Source organism: Camellia sinensis, chromosome 6 (assembly GCF_055761805.1).
Source record: "Camellia sinensis isolate YWXY chromosome 6, ASM5576180v1, whole genome shotgun sequence".
NCBI classification, from domain to species: domain Eukaryota; kingdom Viridiplantae; phylum Streptophyta; class Magnoliopsida; order Ericales; family Theaceae; genus Camellia; species Camellia sinensis.
In genome coordinates, this window is record NC_138966.1 from 110,664,612 (window position 1) to 110,685,471 (window position 20,860).

Consider the following 20,860-nt stretch of genomic DNA (forward strand, 5'->3'; position numbering starts at 1 on the left):
AATATTTTAGAACAATGAAAAATGAAATTAGAGACTAAAATTTTGGTACGGAGGAAGTATTATATATGTGAGCACTGGATTTGGTGTCCAAGTGTTTGATGGTCTCTCCTTCTGTCGCGTGTTCCTTATTTTCTAATTAAAAAGATAATAACAAGATAAACAAGACCTGAACCTTGGACTTTGAATTTGTCAAATAAGACTCTTATCACTTGACTAGCACACAATATTTAATAAATACTTTATTTTATATTTACTTATTTGAACAATAATCCATATAATATTCATATAATATTCAGGGCTACAAGAAAGAATATCATCCTATGACCTATCAACTAAAAATAGGTAATGAATATTAATTAGTGATGGATATTCTATAAGATTTGTAGAATTTAGAGGGCATTTGATAAATATTTTTAATTTTCAGAAATAAAAAATCGGAAACTAACATGAAATGTTTGACCAGCTATTTCCAAAACAATTTTTTAGGAGTAATTTTTGAATTTAAAAAAAAAAATCACAAAAAAAAAAATGATATGAAAATGAGGTGGTTTTTTTTTTTTTTATAATGTCTACAAATAAAATAAAAAAATTGGATAAATTACAATAAATTTCCTTAACCATGACTCATTTTGTTTTATTGAAATTCAAAACTCAACAGTTAATCTCCTCACAGTACTATTTTACTACAGCCAACCCCTTTTGTTAAAAATTTACATAAAATCAAATCATATGTAAAACACACGACACATTTATTAAATTTTAGGATAATAATATCATTATTTCATAATCTCATTTGCACCTTGTCACTAAGATAAGGAAGACAACGTGCAAATGGGATAACTCGCTAAAATATTCTTGTCCTAAAAAAATTAATAAATGTATCATTTGCTTTATATATGACCTGATTCCATTTAAATTCTAACACTGAACCCTAACGAAAGGTATTCTGTATAACAAACACTACTGCTTAGTAAGTACACATTATCTGCAACACTCAATTCGACTTTATATCTTTAATAGAAAGAAGCCCCAAACTCAAGTCTAGTCTATATATATAAGAGATGAGGTTTTGATAACAATGTTCTTCTTAGTCATGCACACCACATATGACTTTTTGACAACAATTGAATGATTAAGGTCCCTCTTTATAATTTCTCATTGATATTCCAAGTTGGTTACAGCTGATGTGAACCACAACTCGTCGGTGGTTTAAGAGTAGACAATTTAAATGCTGGTTTAAGAGTAGACAATTTAAATATTATATACAATAAATATAAAGAGATATTTACAAAAATTTTAACATTCATGCATTATTTTCCATCGGTTCCCTTAATAAAATTCCCGTTACAATAACGAAGAGTTCCTAAAAGAATCTTGCAAAGGTTTTCCACCTATTGCAATTACAAAAAAACATTTGAGGTTATGCAGTTCTGATTCCAAGAATCCTTGCAATTACCCACCCTAATTCACATAAAAAACTAGTATATGAAAACAAGAAAAAGGCCACTTCCTTACAGTCTTGTTACAGAGTCTTGAAGAATATAGGTTGTCCTAAAAGAATTCCTGTCAGTCTTGTTGCCACCATTGCTCCCTTTGTCAAGAGAGTATCGGAAACAAATCATCAACCTCCAATATTGAAACTACAAGTTCAAGCAAAAAGAGGCATGAATTTGATTATTGAACACTGGTAAGACAAAAACCAACACAATATCAAACTTTCTCAGCTTGCCCTGTACAGCCAATATAAATGGCACATTGAAAATAACTAGACTGGTTCACTGAGTGTGGGTGATCAATAGAGGTCCATTGGCTCTCAAGCACAAGTTAGCACTATGAGATTCATCAAATATAAAACAGACAACTAATGATTAGTAAATAGTATGTATTTAAAGTCAATTCAAGTATTGATAATACTTGATAAAATGATCATTCATCAAATAGTCCACAAGAATGGCTTTATGCATAGAAATCCTTTTCATAACATTTCCAACTAAAAAAGTTTGATGTCAACGTGAGTCCACAAAAGCACAGGACCAAATCACCAAAAGTTCCTACTACTAACAAACTAGTTGAAAATTTCATAATAATATGCAACATTCGAAACAATACTTTAATCTATCATACATAGGTATTATATAAAACCAATTAAGCCAAACATGTTTTACCTAGACTGAATTATAGATATCAGTGAGTCTAAAAGTTTGATAACATCAGATGGATTTAATAGTGAGACTGAATTTGCAATCACCTGCAAGAAATACAGGAACGTAGTATTAGATGAGTCATACCTTCACATCATTAAACATATAACCAAAGGAAAAGGGACAAGGAAGAATCTTATCGTCTTGGGTACATAAGCAATTTAAAATTAGGGCTCAATCATTAGCATGTAAAACTTGAATAGAATCCACACTTGGAGGCATCACGTGCTGAGAAATTTCTCTTTTCTCAAGGCTCTTAACCTCGTCATTCTCTAGTAAATTTAAACTTGCAAGTTTCTCACCCATGGTTGGCTCATTTAAATCCTCGTCAATTTGGCTTCCATCCATTGGCTATCCATGAGTTGTATCTAGCAGCAAAACGAGTTTATTTGTTAAAATAATCTGAATTATTTTTTTATCTGTAGTCATCTTATAAAAAGAATTCCAAAGACTCGAAAATAGCAGAAGTAAAAATTGAAATAGAAACTGGGAATAAGAATCCGTGAAGAAACAGTAAGATACCTGCAAAGTATGCAATGGCCTTAAATAGGCCTAAATTCCATGAATTTGGCTGGGAATTTCATGACACATCTTCAAGAATTATTCTTTTTTCTTCCTTTCACCCTCACATTCCATTCTCCTTGATTAAAATCATTTTTACTCGGTTTAAGGCAGAATTCAGGTATTTTCTTTTGTAACCATTCTACCGGTGCAATGCTATCAATCTATCTATCTATCAAATGCTGAAATTTTAATTAAAATCATATTGAAGAGTATCGCAGAAATCTCAATGTTACTTGGGCCAGGTTAACAATTTCACCACAGACTGCATACTCACATTTCAAAACCCGTCAATAGAAACCTTGGAGGTGCAAAATGTGGACCAGCATGTAAATTCAGAATAGAAAACAGCCCACATTGCATAAAAGCAGCCACATTGCCCACAAGCCATGTAATATCTGAATCTGGTCACTCAATACAAAGACAAAATTCAATAAAATCATTGCACAACCTACAATAAAGACTAGGTATAGAAAAGATGCTTATCCACTTTGCACATGAATATCATTACATAGAATATAATGCCAATGCAGTCAATCATAAAGCTAAGCATAACTAAAGAAAATAATCCAAGCAATGATTTATCACTCAAAACACGATACAAAAAAATGAACTCATCATAACAATATTTGTAAGATTTTAATTTAGCACCAATTAGAAGAGACCAATGAACAATTTGGAGGGAAGCAATATGTCGATCAAACTAAGCTACATCCAGCACACATGTTCAAGGATCTACATAGATAAAAACAGAGAATCCATTAATTTAGGCCAATATTATCAACTTCAAAAGAGAAAACAACAGTATAAATTACCTCCAAAGCAGAGCCACAAGCTATTATGAGAAGATGAGCTTCAAGTTGTCAATGTCAATAGTTATTTCTTCCAAAACAGAAAAAATTAAAATTTATCATAACCAAATCTTTCAAAGGCTATTATAAATAATAATTTACCAGTTGTATTGCTAATCAGTGCTTGTTCATTTGAGCACTTTGTGCCAAACAATAACGTTAACAAAGTGATATATATATATATATATATATATTGTAGGATACATCTCAGTTTTTTACCTTCAGCATCTTCTTTGCCTTCTCAATTTCAAATTGAGATGATCAGGTTGACTTGCAAGAAGAAAAAAAAAATTAAAATTAAATAAAATTAAAAAGAATTAAACAAATAATTTCCAAAAACTACATCAAACAAAGTGAAATGATCAACGTAACATAGATAATCAACAGATCTTGGACCTAAATGTTCAGATTATACTGGGCTTAGAATTAGAAATCGAAACTCAAGAGATTCATGTACCTAATAGAGATAATCAAATCATCAACCACAACAAGCAACATAAATTATAGTAAAAATTCGAATCAAATTGTTTACCTGAATCGAAGCTTGAGTCCTAGCTGACGCGATCGCAGTCGCAGCAGCGCTTGTCATATCTAGAGTGTTGTTGTTCGTGCTTCTCATCACTCTGTATTTTCTCTTTGCTCAATCAAACAATTAACCTAATTTCACTCAACAATTTTCTGTTTCATTGTCGATCAAATCTCACAAAGGCTGCAACTTTCTTGAGAAAATTCAATTTAGAAAATCAAATTTTGAGTCTAAAAATGAAATTGAAGATCAGAGAAACAGAGCATGATGAAGAAAGTGAGAGACCGAGAGACAGAGATTCATACCACTGGAGCTGCGTCAATGGCAAGCAAGAGAGCAAGAGAGACAATTTGTAAATGTCATGTGAGTGAAAGGGCCTAGGGCATTGGTATATAAAAGAAATAAAGGAAATAGGAATAATAAATTGAGGGCAGTAAAATCATGTGGTTTTGAATTATATATATTTCTATTCATTAATTTTTTGCAAATGCCTTTTTGGCGGCTGCAAATATTGTTTTTTTGCAACGGTCAAATAGTTAGTCGCAAAAAAATAGACGTAAAAAGTCACTTTTCTAGTAGTGTTATTAGGCATCCAAAAAGTGAGAAACAACAAACATGGCCCGACGAGGTGCCCACTTCAAGCAAGAAGCAATGCCAATGTGGCTGTCCTAGCTTGCCGCCTAAGCATTGATGATAGAGTTCAAACAGACCTATGAGCATTGCATTTGATTGCCTCTTGCAGAGTTTCACAAAAAAAAGTATCATTAAGTCCCAATTTTTTTTCAATATCCATAACTTAAATGTATTTCAGCAAGTTCCCCCCACCCAAAAAAAAAAAAAAAATCAATCTACAAGATCACAAGAAGCAGGTACTATCATGCGATTACCAGCCACACCATCTGTGCATGAAATATGACATAGAGAGAAAGAGAGAAACTATGCCACTCATTCTTTTTTTGTTCATATATATATATATATTTGATTATGGGTCCTTGTGAATATTGACTTGATATTGTGTAAGAACATCATGCCAGATGATGGTGCAATTATTAGTCTCATCACTTGTAGAAAGAGGGATTGAAAGCTTTTTCATGTCCTTGTCAACACCCTAAAAGCAAACTCACCTCATTTTGGATCAAGAGAGCCCCAAAAATAAAAATAAGAACTAAGATAACAAGAAATCTATTACATGAATATTGAACAGGCCACAACAATTATGCAAAACAAGAAAAAATTACTCACAATGCATGAGAGTATTTGGTTAGGAGGGTACCACAATAGACTTATTTATTTTGTTGATCAGTGGTTACCTATCCTGCTCCAAAAACCCAAAAGCATAAGCATAACAATTTTAAATTTCTCAAAGTCAAAACTCAAAAGCATAAGTATAGTAAACTATTCAATCATATATTAGAAATGCTACATTAACTTGCAAAGTAAAGCTTACCTTGCTGATAAAAGTGAAGGCATTAACTATTCAAGCCTATTTGGTTGTTTTTTCAGTGATAACGCCCCAGGAGTTGATCAAAAGACATGGAAGGAACCAAAACAGCCTAAGAAATGCCTTCAATATCATCACCATTACAAGATAAATAATAATAATAAATCTCCATGAGGTAGCAGTGAATGTATGAAGCTAAAGACATAAAAATATAGAAAGGCACAATGAATTTATCTTAATGTTTGTACTTCATTACACAATTCATGGTTCTCAAACAAACTGAAATGAGGAGATAACATATAAAGCTATAATGCTCTATTCAATGGTTCTCATTCCACTCAAAATTACTCCTTCAACTGTGTTTAATTTCATAAAAAAACAAGGGCCAAACTTTCTTCTTTTTTTTTTCCTTACAGAACTGGAAAAGTGATATAAAATTAGTTTAGGTTTAATAGAATTCTGAAAATTCATCATTTGTATATAACTGCGACAGCGCACCAGTAGCAAGAAAACTAATCCCGATTAATAACGCCATAATTGGGCACTTGAGATTCCATCATGCAATCTATGAAGTGAATCCATGAAATCTTTATCAAAAAATTAACCATTCTTTGAAGAAAGAACCTTTCCACAATTTTATATTCATACCAAATTGACATTAACACTCACAATATAAAAAGTTACTAGTCAGTAAAGTTTAGTATTATAAAAATTACCTAATAGACTGAGCATAGATTTTCCAATCAGAACTCAGAAGCTCTCTCTTTAAATCCATGTATTGTCCAGCACTGTGCTTGGCCTTTCTGTGAGATGCCAAAGCATTTTCCAAGTTAAATGACCTGCAAAAAAATTTGGAAGAGGGAAAATTGAGATGTTATAACAGTATTAGTTGTTGCTTTTTCTTTCTATTACTTCAATGCATAAGAGATAACCCTCTAGGACTCAACACAAAAGATAAAGTATAACAAACATGTAGCCCATAAAAACTGAAATGGTCCCAAAACCTCGACTAAAAAGTAAACATATAGGTGACACAAAATCAAAAACTATTGCAAACAAAAAATATAAGATAAATTTATTATTAAAAATTAAATTAAAAAAAAAAAAACAAAACAAAAGTCCAAGGAAAAAAAACAAAATTAAAAACCAAGACTGACATGGGAGGGGGGAAATTAAACTGTATGAGTAGAGCATGAGAGGAAAAAAGAATATGGGGCATAGTAAGTATGGCTTGTATAGTGCTTGTTGGACTCAATTAAGTGCCAAAATAATTAAGAGCACACCAAGAGAAATAGTTAAACCAGTATTACAGTGAGTGGTATGAAAGATTGCTGCGCAATACAGTGATCATAAAGCCATAAAATGAATGGAGCTGCAGAACAAAACTTTGTAGTGAATTGAGCTGTTTGACCACACCCCCCCCCCCCCCCCAAAAAAAAAAAAAAAAAAAAAGAAAAAGAAAAAAGGATGTCACACAAAGATATGCAAGTATATTGATAAAGGAAGTGAAACACATAAGCACATGTTCAAGCATTTAGACTATAAACATTATAATACCAGAAACAGCAAAGAGAGAAATAAAGGCTTGGAACTGACGCTATTGAAATTTGAAATCCAAATTCAAATATGGAAGAGAGAGAGAGAGAGAGAGAGAGAGAGAGAGAGAGAGAGAGAGAGAGAGAGAGAGATATTCAAATTCAAAACCATAGGCATCTTTACATAGATCCTAATCAGTTCCTTTACCAAAACACGAAACAAATCATACGAATGAAATCAGTCTATGAAACCAGGCGAATCAATGTTAGACCGTCATACGAATCGAAATCAACACGACATTCAGAGATCAACCGTCAAAATCAATCAAAATCATATCTATGAGCTGAGAAATTGAAGCAAATTGTAGAAAGTATTCACAAACCATGGAGATCACAGATCAACCAGCAAAACACACCAACTCAAACTGCATCTACATAAACATAAATGCATGTATATATATGTATATACAACGTATATAAACCCGGAAAATGAACCCTAACGAAGCATAATGGACTAGAAAATAGTTCAAAGAACTCACCATGGTGAAGATGGAGAAGATCGGGGTGATTGAACAGAGTTAGAAAGAGAAAATTTAGGGAAACGGTGATATGTAGTCGGAGATCTCTGGTCAAAATCGCTCCTATGATCAGGGGCGATTGAACAGGGTTAGAGAGAGCAAGCAAGAGAGACAGAGGGCTTGTTTGGTTTGTTTTTTTGGAAAATTCTCTACAAACAGATTTTGAAGAGTAATTAAACCAAACAAATTCTTTTAAAAAAAATTTTAAAATTTTGTTTGGTTATCTATTTTTTAAAATCACTCTCTCTCATACACATCAAATCAATTATTTTTTTTAAAATTTTCTCTCCAAAATAATTTTCTAAGGGGTTGTTTGAGGTGATCTAAATAAGTGTACTTTTTGTCTTTTTACGAAAAGATGTGCAGAAAAATAGAGAAGTGATGTGATGAAAAAAAGATAAAAAGATGGATTATATAGGGGATGTCAAACCACCCCTAAAACTATTTCTAAAAAAAGGCAAATCAAATAAATTTTTGTATTTTTTATCTCAAAAATTACTCTATAAACACAAATCAAACACACTCACACCTCCGTTTGTAAATAGACGTGAAAGGAATTAGGGCATAGGTACAAGAAGTGGGAAAAATAAATAAAAGAAAAGTTTAGGCTCTGTTGGGTTCATCACTGATTTAAGTGTGCTATTTGTAGCTTTCAAATCATAATTCTATATCTATTTTTCAAAATTTATTTTAAAGTACAATCATTATTTTTCAAAACTCATAACCAAACACACAGTTCAAAACTCTTTTCAAAACTCAAAAACAACTTCATTTTTATTTAAATATTTTTTATTTTTTTTATTTTGAATATTTTATTTTATTTTATAGGAATATTTTTAATATTTTAATTTTCATAAAAATATTTTAATATTTTAATTTTAATATTTTGATATTTTAATTGTAAATATTTTGATTTTCGAAATATTTTTAATATTTTGATTTTCGGAATATTTTTAATATTTTGATTTTCGGAATATTTTTAATATTTTATTTTTCGAAATATTTTTAATATTTTAATTTTCTAAATAATTTTAAAATATTTTTAATGTTTATACATGCCTAAAAAATTAATTGACAGAAAAATTAATTGACATAAAATAATGGATTAATTACTTAAAAGTCTTAATAATAGTGCTTGTGGTAGCTTAAGTCCTGTGCAATAGTTTTTGGACGCATAAGTCTCATTTTGAAATGCAATTAACGTTCATGCCCTTTTGAATCTAACGTATTAGAGATGCAACTTTAGAGAAAGAAGAGGACTTGGAATGTCCCTAAGAAATTTTACGACTAAGGAACGGAGCAGAGCCTGCATCTTCATGGATCTTTTCAAACACTTGATGATGATAATCGTTTGAATTATCCGAAGATTTTTAAGTTGGAGGTTTGTGATGCCTCAACATTTTACACTTTCGTTTCAATCTATTCTCTTCCTTGATCACTTCAGTTTGCAACAACTTTGTGTGTGTGTGTAACTCCAACCCTTAAAATGCTTGATTGCTCAATTTTAGGGTTCAGAACAGAGCATATGAAATCGACTAAAGAGATGGGGCAGGAGATCTGGTTTGTAGGTAAAAACTAAGATATTCTCAGTTCCCAAAACTGATAATGTTCTCAATTTAAATTTGAAAATGAGTTCAGCTTGTAAAAATATTCAATAAAACTGAGAAATTTCTTAGTTTGTTTAGTGTTAAAACTGAGAATATTATCATTTTTCAGTTTTAAACTGATAATATTTTAAATTTTAAAACTAGAAAAAATTGAGAAAATTTCTCAATTTTACACAACAATTGTTTATGAAAATTTCTTAGTTTTTGCACAACCATTGAAAATGGCACGGTGAGAATGAAATACCTCTTTCGGGGAATAATTGGTCTTGGAGGTGTAGTTTAATGTGATCGAGTCCCCACTCATTTAAAGGACAAACCCAGTTAAACCTAGAATCATCATTTTTCCCCAAGCTCTCATAGTCACCAATGGCGGATGTGAGGAGATTGGGTCTGAAACCACATCATCCATGATGAAGATGAACTTAGGATGTTGTATATTTGGTGGGTACAAAGAGAGAGCTTCGAGAACTAGTGATCGAATATGGAAATCGAGAAGACGAGCTTTGATTTGGCATGGTGGAGAAGAACGATGATGGTGTGGGAGTTGAGACAGGTGTTGATGGTGTTGAGATAGATAAGGAGAGAACCAAAGTCAAAAAGCTTGGGCTCTATTTTTTATATGTGAAAGAGGAAGTCTGCCAAAAAAAAAAAAAAAATAGAAAACAAATGAGAGAGAACAGCATGTTTGGTTGTTGTTATTGGGAAGTGACTCTAAAAGTAAGAGAGAGAATGAAGACATCAACTTTTCACACCAAGCATGTAGTAAGACATCAGGCAATGATGGAGGTTTTAGAAGGGTAAATTAAGGATAAATTTGTCTATTAAAAATTAATGGGACTTGAAGAAGCAAATAATCTTATCTATGACTTAATGAATTATAAGTTCACAATATGGGACTTGTATGCAAATGCCCCTAAAATAATCGACATAGAAGTTATTTGAAAAAAAATTTATTCAAAAAAATTACTTAAAAACAATTAATTGAAAAAAAATTATTTTTTTATTTGAGTATTTTAAAAATAGTTTGGTTATGACTGTTGATCAAAAATACGGATATCGAGTTTTGAGTTGTGTGTTTGATTATCAATTATAGGTTGAATTAAGTTTTGAAAACTATTTTGAAAACTCATCACCAAACAAATTTTCTTATTTCACATATTACATCAAACTTTCAAAACTCAATTCCACATACAATTCAAAACTCAATTCAACACTTTATTCAAAAATCATAACTAAACAAATTTTCTACACTCAAATCATAATTTCACAACTCACAAATTCAAAATACAACTCATTCTCTAAAATCATATTTACAAAACTCTACCAAACGTAATCTTAGCCTCACTCTTGCAAATATTATTTTTTGCGACAGTCAACCAATTGGTGGCAAAAAAAATTAGTCGCAAAAAATTAGTAGTGCTCCCATTAATGCCGTTAGCCATCGACAGGTCAGTGCAATTTCAAGAAAACAAGAGAAGGCCAATGTAATTTTCAGGAACCTCAAGGGTGGTGACTGTAATTTACCCATTGCTTTAAGTAAAAATTCATTAAACCAATTTGATAAAGGTTTTGTTTGGCAACTCTTAAAAAATTCAAAAAATCAAAAAGTTACTAAGTTATTTGAGTCACATCACCTTTTTATCACAACATTTTAAATCCAACTCATCTTTCATAAAAAATAAAAAAATACACTTATTTAAAATATCTTAAATCACCCCTTATTTAATACTGACTAAATTTATAAATATTTATGCATAAATATTAATATACATCGTTATAATCACATTACTACCACTACCACCACCAACCACTATTATCATTCCACCATCACAATCACCAATAACATTACACCGCCATGCCACCCCACTTATACCTTTACGCTGTTATAACTCCACTGCCACGACAATCATTATCCCTTTCCATCGCCATTACCATTGGGGTTCCATTAACTTTTATAGATTTGGCCACCACCCTTGTATGCTTTGTGTTTCTTAAAAAAATTTGGGAAAATTTTTTTACAAATAAGTTTTCAAAAGTAATCAAACTAAACATATTTTTCCAAAAAAAAATTTCAAAACTTGTTTAGTTTAGAAATTTTTCAAACAAATCTCTCTCTCATACACATCAAATCAATCATTTTTCCAAAACTCTCTCTCAAAATAATTTTTCAAAACATCTTTTGAAAAAAAATCAAACCAAACAAATTTTTGTACTTTTTATCTCAAAACATGTTTCTTAAATACAAATCAAACAGGGCTTATATTTCATAAGTTCTTTTAAAAAAAATCACTTTTGTATACATATATATTTTTTATTTAGTATATTTTTTTACCAAAAATTTCACATTTTTTAAAATTTAAAAGTGTATTTAGATTAAGTGAATCTAAAAATTAAAAAATTCACTAAACATAAAAAAAAATACAAAAACTATTTTTAAAAAATGTTAACAAAAGAGTGATTTAAAATTTTCAAACACTGACTCTCTAACGGCAAGAGAAATAAAAAACAGCAATGATTCATCCCACTAAAAACATCACAACTAATAGCACTAATGCATTAAAAAAGTAAAAAAAAAAAAAAATACAACTCCAAGACCAAAACATCACATCATTAATGGCGGGACCCACTGCCACCTAATTAGTGGGAGCACTAATTAGTGCTCCCAAGCATTTTTCAATAAAAAAAATAGAAAATTACTTATAGATATTTATTTACTATATATTTTATCCTAACTAGTAGGGGCAACTCCACCTGGGGAGCCGGATCTTCTGTCGCATTCCCCTATCGCCTTCCCCTCTCGCCCCCAAAACGACGTCGTTTTGGGGGCGAAATTTCAAAAAAAAAAAACGCAGAAGAGGGAGGAAGGAGAGGAAGAGGGAGGGAGGAGGGAGGAGGGAGGAGGAGGAGGAGGAGGAGGAGGGCCGGCCGGACTGGAGGGGGCCATAAATACAGGGGAGGAGGAGGAGGCGGAGCTCGACGGGTCGGAGGCGGAGCTCGACGGCGGTCGCAGCACCTGCGACGAGGTGGAGCTGCTGCAATGGCTGCGACGGCGGCGAGGGACGACGGCGGTTGCGACGGCGGCGAGGGCGGCAGCCTCCTCCTCCTCCTCCTCCCTCCTCCCTCTCCCTCTCCCTCTTCCTCTCCTTCCTCCCTCTTCTCTGCGTCTCTTCTCTGCGTTTTTTTTTTTTTGAAAATTCGCCCCCAAAACGACGTCGTTTTGGGGGCGACAGGGGAAGGCGACAGGGGTAAGGCGACGGGTGATCCGGATTCCTCCACCTGGTAGGTGATAAAAAATTCTTAAAGATAAATTTATATATATTATCAATATTTTGTTTAATATCTTACTAAAAATTAAAGGACCCATCAAATAATGGTAAATACTCATTGGAAACCTATATTTTGTTTAATATCTTACTAAAAATTAAAGGACCCATCAAATAATGGTAAATACTCATTGGAAACCTATAGTTTGAGAAGTTTAAAACACTTTGTTTGATAATTATTTTTAAAAATAGTTTTTGAGTATTTTATTTTTTTGTATTTTTTTAATTAATTTTAAAAATATTTTATACAAATTTTTTTACCTTTCAGATCTAGGTAATGAATATATTTAAAAATTAATATATTTGTGAAAAAATATTTAAAAATTCATTAAACATAACAAATTATAAAAATTTAGTATATTTTCTTCTTCTTTTTTTTTTTTTGTATTTATTGAATTTAAAAAAATTACAAATATTTTACTTTTTAGATACATTTAAGTTAGGTGCATATATACAAAAATAAAAATAAATTACTAAAATATGAAGAAAAAAATTAAAGACAAAAAAAACATAAAAAATAAAAACTTAATCTATTTTTGAAATTCCAAAACCAAACAGAGTGAATATTACTTGATTTGAAAGTTTTCTTTTTCCTTATAGAGTTTATGGAGCTAAAGCTTCTAGAGGACCCCGTCGATAAAAATTTCTAGAGTCATCATTGGTAACTAGTAAGTATTGAATATAACAGTGATACCATCAAGTGATACCAAGTGATGGTATCATTGTTTAATGAGCAATTTGGATTTGCACTAGAGATCACAATAGTATTGGGTCAATAGGAGACAAAGGTTATCCATTTAATCTCACTAGCAGTTTTTTATTGGCTTATTTTTTTTTAAACATGAAATAAAGATATAAGAAAATGAAATGTACAAAAAGAGATTTAGAGAGTACAAATTCCATTATTGCTGTTGTTTGCACCTACACAACTCACCCCTCGTCCTCACAATTTTTTTAAATTAAAAAGAATATAACGACAAACAAAATAAACACAATAGCTAAATAGATTTTAACTACACAACACTAAAAAAACTTGAATCCCCAAAAAATTCTAACACCCACACCAAACAGCCTCCCAGTCCAATCCAATTTCCCAAAGAACAATGTTAGGTGCACGAAGAATTTAGTGTACAAAATACACAATCATCTCACATGAGGATAGAGCCCACACATGTGAGATCCATACGGTACCTACCCTTCTGTGAGAGGATTGTGCATTCTGCATCAAACCCTGTATGCTTAGCATTTCTGATCTCACAAACGCACATCCCAAAACACTACTCTGTCACCCACGCCTAATTATCAAGCATCCATTGGCGGAAAAAATCAAGCCTGACCACCATCCATTGCTTGCCGGAAAATATAACAGTCACCATCCGTTGCCGAACCACTTCCATTGCCTCCCAAACCAGTTGCTCCACTTCCACATCACCGTCATTGCCCCTAATTGCCAACGTCATTGCAAACACCCACTATAACAAACACCTCCTCCAATACCGCGAACACACAACCCCTCCCAACTCCGCCAATGGAACACCCAAGACCGAAAATACCCCAATGAAAACCCAACTCTGCCGCGTTGAAGCTACTCCAACTCCTCCCCTTTACCACCCCAAAGTCGCTGAACACCCATACAACACCCAAAAACTAGCACTCATAACTCTAACCCGTCGAAAAAACGTCCATAAACGAGCATCCACACCACCGAAAGTGGCGACCCAAAAAACGCTTGCAATCGAACACCCATCAAACACCAAAACCGCTAAATATCTGAAACCATCCATGGATCACCCAAACCAAAAGATCAACCGCCCATACATAAACCAAACCAAAGATCAAAACAGCAGCACCCTACTCAAATCAAAAAAACTAGATCCGGCGAGAAAAGCGTGGGAGAGAGCCTATTGGGATTCAAGTTTATTAAAATGAGAGAGGCTTATGATGTCACCATCACATTGAATGTTTTTTCCTCTTATATAGATGTATTAGCATATCACTCATGCTATGCACGGATTATATTTATAATTATTTATATATGTGAATTGTGATTTTTAAATATTTTTTTTTATAAATGTCTTCCTTTTTTTTTATATTATATTAAAGTTTAATATTTTGATAATAATCATATGTATTGGACTTTTCAAGAAATTAAATGTCTTCTTTTTTTTAATATTATATTAAAGTTTAATATTTTGATAATAATCATATGTATTGGACTTTTCAATGAATTTATATGTGTTAGACTTTTCAAGAAATTTTTTTATGCTTATTTTTAATGCATTAAAGTGTTATTATGAGGGTAAGGCTCGGAGGTTGAGAGAAATGGACTTGGGATCACTGCTGTGCCTTGTGCCTCATTTTGAAATGCATTATGGGCTTTTTTTTATGATCTGAACCGTCATTTTGTAGGATTTGTTAAGTACTTCAAACCTACAAAAAATCATATTAATCGGATATCAATAACTATATGATCGAATTGCATATTTTTATACTATTTTTCAAAAGAAAAACTTCTTGTTTATTTTTTTGGTTATCAATCATATAGTTATTGGTATCCAATTAATATGATTTTTGGTAAGCATGAAGTACTCAACAAACCTTACAACATAAACGGTTCAGATTATAAATATAAATCCATAATGTACCACAAAATGAGGCACAACAGTCACTGCTGTGCCAAAGGCACACAGTGACCCCAATTCCGAGAGAAATTTAAAAATTAGCCATCAATTCACGATTAAATATCTATCTATACTATATATTAAGAAAAATGAGGTTTTTAACCCCAAGTCTTGTGAGAGCTTCAATATGCCAATCCTAATTTCCTGATTTTTTGATTAAAAAAAAAAAAAAAAAACCTTAGCATTTATTGATTTGGTCAAAATCTCCTGATCAACATTTATTAACTTTTTCCAATCCACATGTTTTTCCACATGCCTACATTTATTGATTTGGTCAAAATCCTTTAATCAGCATTTAAAATCTCCTCATACAAATAATTATAGATACAATCCATGTATAGTTATTGCAGTACCTATTTCAATTTCTCTCATACACTATGGTTAGTGATAAGATTGTTAAATTATTTTTATAAAAAATCTTAAAAAACATAATTTATATATTAAAAAATCTAAAACAAATATAAATATCTATAATTATTCCGTGCATAACACGGGTGATAGGCTAGTATCTATACTATATATTAAGCAAAATGGGGTTTTTAACCCCAAGCCTTGTGGGAGCTCCAATCTCCCAATCTAAATTTTCTAATTTTTTGATTTAAAAAAAAAAAAAAAACTTAGCATTTATTAACTTCTCCCAACTCCCAAGTCTTACCCTCATAACAACACTTTAATGTATTAAGAACAAGTATAAAAAAAATTCTTTAAAATCTAACACGTATGAATTCCTTGAAAAGTTCCAACACATATGATTATTATCCCTCATAATAACACTTTAATGTATTAAGAACAAGCATAAAAAAAAATTTCTTGAAAAGTCTAACACATATGATTATTATCAAAATATTAAATTTTAATATAATATAATAAAAAAGAAAAGACATTTAATTCATTGAAAAATCTAACACATATGATTATTATCAAAATATTAAACTTTAATATAATATAAAAAAGGGAAAAAAAAGAAGACATTTAAAAAGAAAAAGAAAAAAAAGAAAATATTTAAAAATCGCAATTCACATATATAGATAATTATAAATACAATCCGTGTATAGCGCGGGTGATATGCTAGTATTATATAAGGAAAATGAGGTTTTTAATCCACAGAACTCCAATATCCCAATCTTAATTTTCTAATTTTTTGATTTAAGAAAAAATCTTATCATTTATTGCCTTCTCCCAACTCATAAGCATTTTTGACTTCTCTCATACCTACTGCTACACCCTTTTCAACTTCTCCCATACATTATTGTTAGTAACGGGTTTGTCAAATTATTTTTATAAATTTTTTTTTCAAAAATAATTAGTATATTAAAAAAATATCTAAAACAAATATAAATTCTTATTAAATCTATCTATCTATCTATCAATGTATGTATATATCAATATCTATATATTATATAAGTAAAAGAGACTTTCTAACCACAAGTCTTGTGGGAGTTCCAATATTTCAAATTAAAATTTGTAATTTTTTGATTTTAAATAATTAAAAAAATCCTCTATAGCTCTCATTCACGTAACCCCCCCCCCAAAAAAAATTAGTATCTCTTGATTTGTGACTTTCAAATGAAAAGTATATCAAATATATAAAATAAAAAATAGAAAGTATACTAATTCATTTCAAAATTCAAATTTGAGAGGCACTAAATATGTAAAGCATTTCAATAATTTAAATTTAAAATTACAATGATTTATCTCATAATATATAAGTTTTAAATAATGATTTATTCCATGATTTATCTATGTATCTATATACTATTATAATTGCAAAATGTTGCCATTTCATTAAGGTTGAAAGTTGTAATTCTTTTTTCTCATTTTTTTTTTATTTTGTCTAATTTTTTGTCAATACTTGTTACAATATGATTGGTTTACAAATTAATTTTATATTTTTAAAATAAAATTTCAAATTTGGATTTTTACTTAAATTATGTTATTATAATTTGAATGAGATCAATATTCATTCCTTAAATTTTGCATCCTTTATTAAATTATAAAATAAAATTTCAAATTTAAATTCTTCTTCAATATTCATTCCTTAGAATGAGATCAATATTCACATGTGTCATAATGATGTGTCATAATATTATTGGTCTAAATATAATTTGTTTTAATATAAGGACTTGAATAATTATATTTTTTAATATAATTTTTTTTTAACAAAAAAACAAAACATAACTTTTTTTAGTACTTACTAAACATGTTGGGTTTTGTTAGATTTTTTTTTAAAATTTTTTTTATCTCAATTGTCAATTAAAAAAAATTAAAATAAAGAATAAAGATATCTTTGGCTCAAATTGTTAAAAACATACTTTTGCCAAAATAAATTAGAAAGAAACGTTAATTTTTTCTTATTAAAAGTTATAGTTCGTTAAAAAAATTTTATTTTAAAAAAGAGGGTTATAGATGATAATTTATTGTTCATCTAGAATTATATTCAGATTAAATAAGAATACCATATTAAATTTTCTTCTTACCTTTTTTTATTCAAATACTTTTATTTTTTAAGAAATTTGTTTTTATTCTATTTAATATTTTATTGTAATTTTTAAACTAAAAAGAATTTCTAAAAAATCATATCTCTCACACAAATCAGCATGATATTTTGTATAAAGGTATATCGTAGTGATGTCTCTCTCTATATCTTGCATACATGTGTGACCTACTAAATGAAACGTTCTTTCATTAAAAGGGTGACTAAATCATGGTTGATTGCATCTATTTTTGAAAAACAAAATTGAGCATGTAAAGTTCTTCAACTGAGCATTCCAATGATTAGTGATGCGCTTGATGGTTTAGTAAGTTGAATAGAAATGAATAATGCATTTTTCTCAAACAATCCTATGGGCGCCTAAGCCTAGGTTTTTATTTTGGAAAGAATAAATAAATAAAAGGGAGAATAGAAGCCCACATTACATCAAAAGATATCATCACATAACTACGATGAAGAAACCCAACTATGTCTCATTAAGGGCACAATGCAAGTATCAGTGCACACATGATTTTAAATTTCAAGTTAATCTACAAAACTACCCACTACTACTATATCTAGCACTCAAGCCTCCAAGAAGAACCAAAAAATAAATAATTGTGAAGGTCTTTGGGTTAGGGTATGAGAGAGAGTATCTACTTGCTACTTGACTTCTTTCTAATAATGTAGCAAAATTGACCAAATTTAAACAAAATTTTCTAATTATTTGTTCCAAATCTTGACCAAATTTTAAAAATTTAAGACAGACCAATTTTATGAATAACGACGTAATCAGCCAAATGTTTTACACTTCAATTTACCCATCGGAGTCATGACAACCAATCCTAATCCAAGCTTTAAGTTCTAACAACAACAATAAGGAGTCAGGACAACCAAATCATGATGGTTATGATTAGTAAATTACTTAACTTACTCTCTCTCTCTCTCTCTCTCTCTCTCTCTCTCTCTTCATCAAATTTGAGTGAAAATTTGATTAAAAGCTTGATCTGATATGGAATACTTCAATCCTTACTCTCTTCGCATCTTCAAATCTTTTCAAAAAAATTCCAAACTTATTCTAAAAACCATCTCCTATCCATATTCTATTTTAAAATTTTATCAAAAAAGATTAAAGTATTATTATTGGAGATTTGATGAAATTTTTTATTCATCCTTAATTTAGTGAAAACTTTGGATCTATTATGTTTTTCCTATGTATAATAGCCAAATAATTTTGAAACCAACCTTATCAACCATGACAGTTGACACAGTAAACACAATGTGTATAACATTTTTTTTTTGAACACGAAAACCAGTTTTATCTATTATGTTTTTCCTTCTAATAGCCAAATATACAAATGTGTATAACCTCACTCAAACAGCTATTATACAAACATATCTAATAGTCAAATATGTTTTTCCTGTGTATAATAGCCAAATAATTATGTTTTTCCAATTTTTGTCTCTTATCCTTTCTCTCAGTGTGTATATATCTATCAACCATCACTTACCAATCCTCCTTTCCTTCTTTACCTCACTCAAACAGCTTACCTCACCATGAGCACAGAGCCAACTAATAAAAAACAGAGTCAACTTGAATGTAGCCTTTGCAACTACTCTTTAATTTTTATTTTTAGATTAATGATTACTCTTTAATTTTGTCTCTCCTCCTTTTCTCTCAGTGTGTATATCTCTATCAACCATCGCCTACTCAAACAGCTTACCCGATAACTATACACCATGAGCACAAAACCAACTAATAAAAAACAGAGCCAACTACTCTTTAATTTTTATTTTTAGATTGATGACTACTCTTTAATTTTTACTCAAGGCACGGTGTAAAAAACAGGAAATCAGTCAACTTGGGTCAATTTTATTCTTCTTCTTCAGTTACCAAAGCAATAACAAAAGAAAAAAATAAGAACCAAAATAATAAACTAACCCAGCAGCCGAAGTGATGTCGAGCCGGCGTGAACAATGGCGAGAGTGGTCAAAGTGAGATTTTCAAAAGCTCTGATAAAGGCTTTGATCTGAACAACGGTGTAAGCTCTGATGAAGGCAAAAGTTGAGATTTTCAAAAAAATTCAAGAAGAAGAACGGAGAGGAAGAGAGAGATAGAGAGGGTAGGCAGAGAAATAGAGAGGGAATGTGGGTAGACAGAGGGTAGATTGGGAGACAGAGGTTAGATACTGAGGGAGAAGAGTGGGGAAACAGACAGTAGAGTGTTGGGCGGGAACATCATTAACTGAAGAATTGATCTCAGCCATGGATAAATATTAGAATTGATTTGAGCCATTCAAAGGAAATGTGTCTCTCATACATTTTATACATTTTCAAAAACCCTTCTCTCTTATTATATAGATTTGGTGGGGTCTTTAATTTTATAACAGAATCAAATTATATTAAATAAAATATTAATGATATAAATAATCATTTTTACTGAATTTTTGATAGCTTGATGGGGCATGGGAGCCCATCAAAGCACACACAGCGTCCCCCCTGCTGATACCTCCACTACCACCGCACAATCTCATCATCACAATATATATAAAAATTATAAAATACAATTTAAAAATAATATAAAATTTAAATTTGATCTTATATATATCAAAGAACTTGTTTTTATTCAATATTGAAATCTTTATCAAACAAATTTTCAGCTTAAAATATTTAGTATTCAATTTTTTAAAACTTAATTTTCAGTATTCTATCATCAAACACCACCGCAGTTACATAATTAACTATTCCCAATTGTTCATATGATTTAATATTTTCAATAAATAATATACTTTAATCGAATAAAGTATTGTTTGTTCAATCGTCTATTTTTAACTAAAAAAATCAGAATTAAATTTCAATGTGTTTTGTTGGATTCAATTTAAAATTTGTTAAGATCAGATACAAGTTTTGTTTTGATAGATTCAATAATTTTTTAATTCTAAATTTTTATTTGACAAAAGAAAATAAATTTTCTGAAAATTAATAAAAAGAAATTTCACGTATTATTATCCAAGTTTTACCACCAATTTATTGGGAAGAGAAAAATGAAGAATTAATAAGCATGAATAATATAAATATGATGTATG

At 30.5% G+C, this 20,860-nt stretch overlaps 1 long non-coding RNA gene across 11 annotated transcripts; it reads right to left on the reverse strand.

The window, feature by feature from the left end:
• Positions 1-1,284: 1,284 nt before the first annotated feature.
• LOC145792830 (uncharacterized) lies at positions 1,285-7,835 on the reverse strand. Of its 11 annotated transcripts, XR_014332823.1 has the most exons (10): positions 7,655-7,835; positions 6,297-6,419; positions 5,587-5,703; positions 4,146-5,454; positions 3,833-3,883; positions 3,578-3,644; positions 3,428-3,497; positions 2,504-3,166; positions 2,166-2,248; positions 1,285-1,640 (listed from the first exon to the last, which is right to left on the reverse strand). It is a non-coding gene; the product is annotated as an uncharacterized LOC145792830 (long non-coding RNA). The 11 variants fall into 11 exon arrangements; XR_014332820.1 differs by having other exon boundaries at positions 2,504-3,644; positions 4,146-4,874; positions 5,382-5,454; XR_014332824.1 differs by lacking the exon at positions 3,428-3,497.
• Positions 7,836-20,860: the final 13,025 nt, after the last annotated feature.